Here is a 6,738-nt window from a genome sequence, read left to right on the forward strand (position 1 = left end):
TGAAAGGATTTGGGTACCAAAATTTGGAGATATGAGAGAAATGGTAATTACAGAAGCTCATAAAACCAGATACTCAATACATCCTGGAACGGGGAAGATGTATAAGGATCTCAAGAAACATTTTTGGTGGCCGGGTATGAAAGCCGATGTTGCTAAATACGTAGGAGAATGTTTGACGTGTTCTAAGGTCAAAGCTGAGCATCAGAAACCATCAGGTCTACTTCAACAACCCGAAATCCCGGAATGGAAATGGGAAAACATTACCATGGATTTCATCACTAAATTGCCAAGGACTGCAAGTGGTTTTGATACTATTTGGGTAATAGTTGATCGTCTCACCAAATCAGCACACTTCCTGCCAATAAGAGAAGATGACAAGATGGAGAAGTTAGCACTACTGTATTTGAAGGAAGTCGTCTCCAGACATGGAATACCAATCTCTATTATCTCTGATAGGGATGGCAGATTTATTTCAAGATTCTGGCAGACATTACAGCAAGCATTAGGAACTCGTCTAGACATGAGTACTGCATATCATCCATAAACTGATGGGCAGAGCGAAAGGACGATACAAACGCTTGAAGACATGCTACGAGCATGTGTTATTGATTTCGGAAACAGTTGAGATCGACATCTACCGTTAGCAGAATTTTCCTACAACAACAGCTACCATTCAAGCATTGAGATGGCGCCGTTTGAAGCACTTTATAGTAGAAAGTGCAGGTCTCCGATTTGTTGGAGTGAAGTGGGGGATAGATAGATTACGGGTCCGGAGATTATACAAGAAACTACCGAGAAGATCATCCAAATTCAACAACGGTTGAAAACCGCCAAAGTCGACAAAAGAGCTACGCTGACATTAAAAGAAAAGATATAGAATTTGAAATTGGAGAGATGGTCATGCTTAAAGTTGCACCTTGGAAAGGCGTTGTTCGATTTGGTAAACGAGGGAAATTAAATCCAAGGTTTATTGGACCATTCAAGATTATTGATCGTGTCGGACCAGTAGCTTACCGACTTGAGTTACCTCAACAACTCACGGCTGTACATAACACTTTCCACGTCTCGAATTTGAAGAAATGTTTTGCTAAAGAAGATCTCACTATTCCGTTAGATGAAATCCAAATCAACGAAAAACTTCAATTCATCGAAGAACCCGTCGAAATAATGGATCGTGAGGTTAAAAGACTTAAGCAAAACAAGATACCAATTGTTAAGGTTCGATGGAATGCTCGTAGAGGACCCGAGTTCACCTGGGAGCGTGAAGATCAGATGAAGAAGAAATACCCGCATCTATTTCCAGAAGATTCGTCAACACCTTCAACAGCTTAAAATTTCGGGACGAAATTTATTTAACGGGTAGGTACTGTAGTGACCCGAACTTTTCCATGTTTATATATATTAATTAAGATTGATATTTACATGATTAAATGTTTCCAACATGTTAAGCAATCAAACTTGTTAAGACTTGATTAATTGAAATATGTTTCATATAGACAATTGACCACCCAAGTTGACCGGTGATTCACGAACGTTAAAACTTGTAAAAACTATATGATGACATATATATGGATATATATATATAGTTAACATGATACTATGATAAGTAAACATATCATTAAGTATATTAACAATGAACTACATATGTAAAAACAAGACTACTAACTTAATGATTTTTAAACGAGACATATATGTAACGATTATCGTTGTAAAGACATTTAATGTATATATATATATATCATATTAAGAGATATTCATACATGATAATATCATGATAATATAATAATTTAAAATCTCATTTGATATTATAAACATTGGGTTAACAACATTTAACAAGATCGTTAACCTAAAGGTTTCAAAACAACACTTACATGTAACGACTAACGATGACTTAACGACTCAGTTAAAATGTATATACATGTAGTGTTTTAATATGTATTTATAAACTTTTGAAAGACTTCAATACACTTATCAAAATACTTCTACTTAACAAAAATGCTTACAATTACATCCTCGTTCAGTTTCATCAACAATTCTACTCGTATGCACCCGTATTCGTACTCGTACAATACACAGCTTTTAGATGTATGTACTATTGGTATATACACTCCAATAATCAGCTCTTAGCAGCCCATGTGAGTCACCTGATTCATGTGGGAACCATCATTTGGCAAGTAGCATGAAATATCTCATAAAATTACAAAAATATGAGTAATCATTCATGACTTATTTACATGAAAACAAAATTACATATCCTTTATATCTAATCCATACATGAACGACCAAAAACACCTACAAACACTTTCATTCTTCAATTTTCTTCATCTAATTGATCTCTCTCAAGTTCTATCTTCAAGTTCTAAGTGTTCTTCATATATTCTACAAGTTCTAGTTACATAAAATCAAGAATACTTTCAAGTTTGCTAGCTCACTTCCAATCTTGTAAGGTGATCATCCAACCTCAAGAAATCTTTGTTTCTTACAGTAGGTTATCATTCTAATACAAGGTAATAATCATATTCAAACTTTGGTTCAATTTCTATAACTATAACAATCTTATTTCAAGTGATGATCTTACTTGAACTTGTTTTCGTGTCATGATTCTGCTTCAAGAACTTCGAGCCATCCAAGGATCCGTTGAAGCTAGATCCATTTTTCTCTTTTCCAGTAGGTTTATCCAAGGAACTTAAGGTAGTAATGATGTTCATAACATCATTTGATTCATACATATAAAGCTATCTTATTCGAAGGTTTAAACTTGTAATCACTAGAACATAGTTTAGTTAATTCTAAACTTGTTCGCAAACAAAAGTTAATCCTTCTAACTTGACTTTTAAAATCAACTAAACACATGTTCTATATCTATATGATATGCTAACTTAATGATTTAAAACCTGGAAACACGAAAAACACCGTAAAACCGGATTTACGCCGTCGTAGTAACACCGCGGGCTGTTTTGGGTTAGTTAATTAAAAACTATGATAAAATTTGATTTAAAAGTTGTTATTCTGAGAAAATTATTTTTATTATGAACATGAAACTATATCCAAAAATTATGGTTAAACTCAAAGTGGAAGTATGTTTTCTAAAATGGTCATCTAGACGTCGTTCTTTCGACTGAAATGACTACCTTTACAAAAATGACTTGTAACTTATTTTTCCGACTATAAACCTATACTTTTTCTGTTTAGATTCATAAAATAGAGTTCAATATGAAACCATAGCAATTTGATTCACTCAAAACGGATTTAAAATGAAGAAGTTATGGGTAAAACAAGATTGGGTAATTTTTCTCATTTTAGCTACGTGAAAATTGGTAACAAATCTATTCTAACCATAACTTAATCAACTTGTATTGTAAATTATGTAATCTTGAGATACCATAGACATGTATACAATGTTTCGACCTATCATGTCGACACATCTATATATATTTCGGAACAACCATAGACACTCTATATGTGAATGTTGGAGTTAGCTATACAGGGTTGAGGTTGATTCCAAAATATATATAGTTTGAGTTGTGATCAATACTGAGATACGTATACACTGGGTCGTGGATTGATTCAAGATAATATTTATCGATTTATTTCTGTACATCTAACTGTGGACAACTAGTTGTAGGTTACTAACGAGGACAGCTGACTTAATAAACTTAAAACATCAAAATATATTAAAAGTGTTGTAAATATATTTTGAACATACTTTGATATATATGTATATATTGTTATAGGTTCGTGAATCAACCAGTGGCCAAGTTTTACTTCCCGACGAAGTAAAAATCTGTGAAAGTGAGTTATAGTCCCACTTTTAAAATCTAATATTTTTGGGATGAGAATACATGCAGGTTTTATAAATGATTTACAAAATAGACACAAGTACGTGAAACTACATTCTATGGTTGAATTATCGAAATCGAATATGCCCCTTTTTATTAAGTCTGGTAATCTAAGAATTAGGGAACAGACACCCTAATTGACGCGAATCCTAAAGATAGATCTATTGGGCCTAACAAACCCCATCCAAAGTACCGGATGCTTTAGTACTTCAAAATTTATATCATATCCGAAGGGTGTCCAGGAATGATGGGGATATTCTTATATATGCATCTTGTTAATGTCGGTTACCAGGTGTTCACCATATGAATGATTTTTATCTCTATGTATGGGATGTGTATTGAAATATGAAATCTTGTGGTCTATTATTATGATTTGATATATATATAGGTTAAACCTATAACTCACCAACATTTTTGTTGACGTTTTAAGCATGTTTATTCTCAGGTGATTATTAAGAGCTTCCGCTGTCGCATACTTAAATAAGGACGAGATTTGGAGTCCATGCTTGTATGATATTGTGAAAAAAAACTGCATTCAAGAAACTTATTTTGTTGTAACATATTTGTATTGTAAACCATTATGTAATGGTCGTGTGTAAACAGGATATTTTAGATTATCATTATTTGATAATCTACGTAAAGATTTTTAAACCTTTATTGATGAAATAAAGGTTATGGTTTGTTTTAAAATGAATGCAGTCTTTGAAAAACGTCTCATATAGAGGTCAAAACCTCACAACGAAATCAATTAATATGGAACGTTTTTAATCAATAAGAACGGGACATTTCAAATTGTCCATATAAAACGTATTTCAATTAATCAAGTCTTAACAAGTTTGATTGCTTAACATGTTGGAAACACTTAATCATGTAAATATCAATTTCATTTAATATAAATAAACATGGAAAAGTTCGGGTCACTACAACTAACACTTCCATTAGGTCTCTATGCACCATTTTATATCACAAGATACAAACAGACTTTGAAACTATTGTCGTTAAAATAAGATACTTCAATACAGTTAAATCAATATATCTAACATATTTCATATTAAATCCATACAACTCACCTTAACTGTATGGGTTTTAGATACACTTCATGTAAGATATGATGCATAAAACTGATCTACTTTTTGAGAACTGAGGCCTTTGAAATTCAAGTAAATCCCATTGAGCAATTTCATCAATCACGAGTAGGTCAACCGTCTATTTCAAAATTTATAAATTCAACTTAGAATCACTTACATTGTGACTTAATTATATCACCTTTCATAATAACAGCTACAATAAAAGTCCTAAGACGCCCGATGAAAAGCGTACCCATTGGTTAGGAGAGACTTGTGGTCTACCATATCGTGAATTACCTTCGTGCATATTCTCCTAGGCTGCTAAAATCACAACCGTCACGATTTGCGTCCCAAGACGTCTCCTCAACAGGAGTTCCTCTATGCCAATCCCATTTATCATGCTCATAAAGGTCAAAATTTCAAAAATTACCTCCTGCAATAAACATCAGTATTTCATAAGCTACCACTTAATGCGAATACTTGCTGATAATGCTAAAAACAAACATATATTTCATAGCATTATTCCTCAAGAAAGACAAGCTTTTAGTTGCAAATGTTCTATTTACAAGTGATATTCGTTTAAATAATAAAAGGTGAAGACAAAAGACAGATTCGACGAATTGAAGACGCAAACGACCAAAAAGCTCAAAAGTACAAAAGACAATAAAAAAGGTTCCAATTATTGACAAGAAACGTCTCGAAATTACAAGAGTACAAGATTCAAAACGCAAAGTACAAGATATTAAATTGTACGCAAGGACGTTCGAAAATCCGAAACCGGGACCAGAGTCAACTCTCAACGCTCGACGCAACGGACTAAAAATTACAAGTCAACTATGCACATAAATATAATATAATATTTAAATAATTCTTATAATTATTTAATATATTATATTTATATTTAAAACCGTCGGTAAACAAAGAGCCAAGCTTGTGTGAGCTGTAAAAGTAAACTCCGCGACTCGCGGAGTTTGAAGGCCAAAATGGCCGCGAGTCGCGGAACCCCAATTTCAAAAACTCCCTATAAAGCTCGCGCATTCTGATCGTAAAAAATCATCTTTTTCTTCTCCTCATTCATACGTAAAATATATATATATATTTATAATTTATATTTTAATTTTAATTATAATTCTAATAATAAGGGTATGTTAGCGAATGTTGTAAGGGTGTAAGTCGAAATTCTGTCCGTGTAACGCTACGCTATTTTTAATCATTGTAAGTTATGTTCAACCTTTTTACATTAATATCTCGTAGCTAAGTTATTATTATGCTTATTTAAAACGAAGTAATCATGATGTTGGGCTAATTATTAAAATTGGGTAATTGGGCTTTGTACCATAATTGGGGTTTGGACAAAAGAACGACACTTGTGGAAATTAGACTATGAGCTATTAATGGGCTTTATATTTGTTTAACTAAATGATAGTTTGTTAATGTTAATATAAAGATTTACAATTGGGCGTCCCTATAAATTACCATATACACTCAATCGGACACGATGGGCGGGGTATTTATATGTACGAATAATCGTTCATTTAACCGGACACGGGAATGGATTAATAGCCACTAGAATAATTAAAACAGGGGTGAAATTATGTACAAGGACACTTGGTATAATTGATAACAAAATATTAAAACCTTGGGTTACACTCAGTCGACATCCTGGTGTAATTATTAAACAAAGTATTAAAATCTTGTTACAGTTTAAGTCCCCAATTAGTTGGAATATTTAACTTCGGGTATAAGAATAATTTGACGAGGACACTCGCACTTTATATTTATGACTGATGGACTGTTATGGACAAAAACCAGACGGACATATTAAATAATCC

This window comes from Rutidosis leptorrhynchoides, chromosome 3 (assembly GCF_046630445.1).
Source record: "Rutidosis leptorrhynchoides isolate AG116_Rl617_1_P2 chromosome 3, CSIRO_AGI_Rlap_v1, whole genome shotgun sequence".
Taxonomy (NCBI): Eukaryota; Viridiplantae; Streptophyta; class Magnoliopsida; order Asterales; family Asteraceae; genus Rutidosis; species Rutidosis leptorrhynchoides.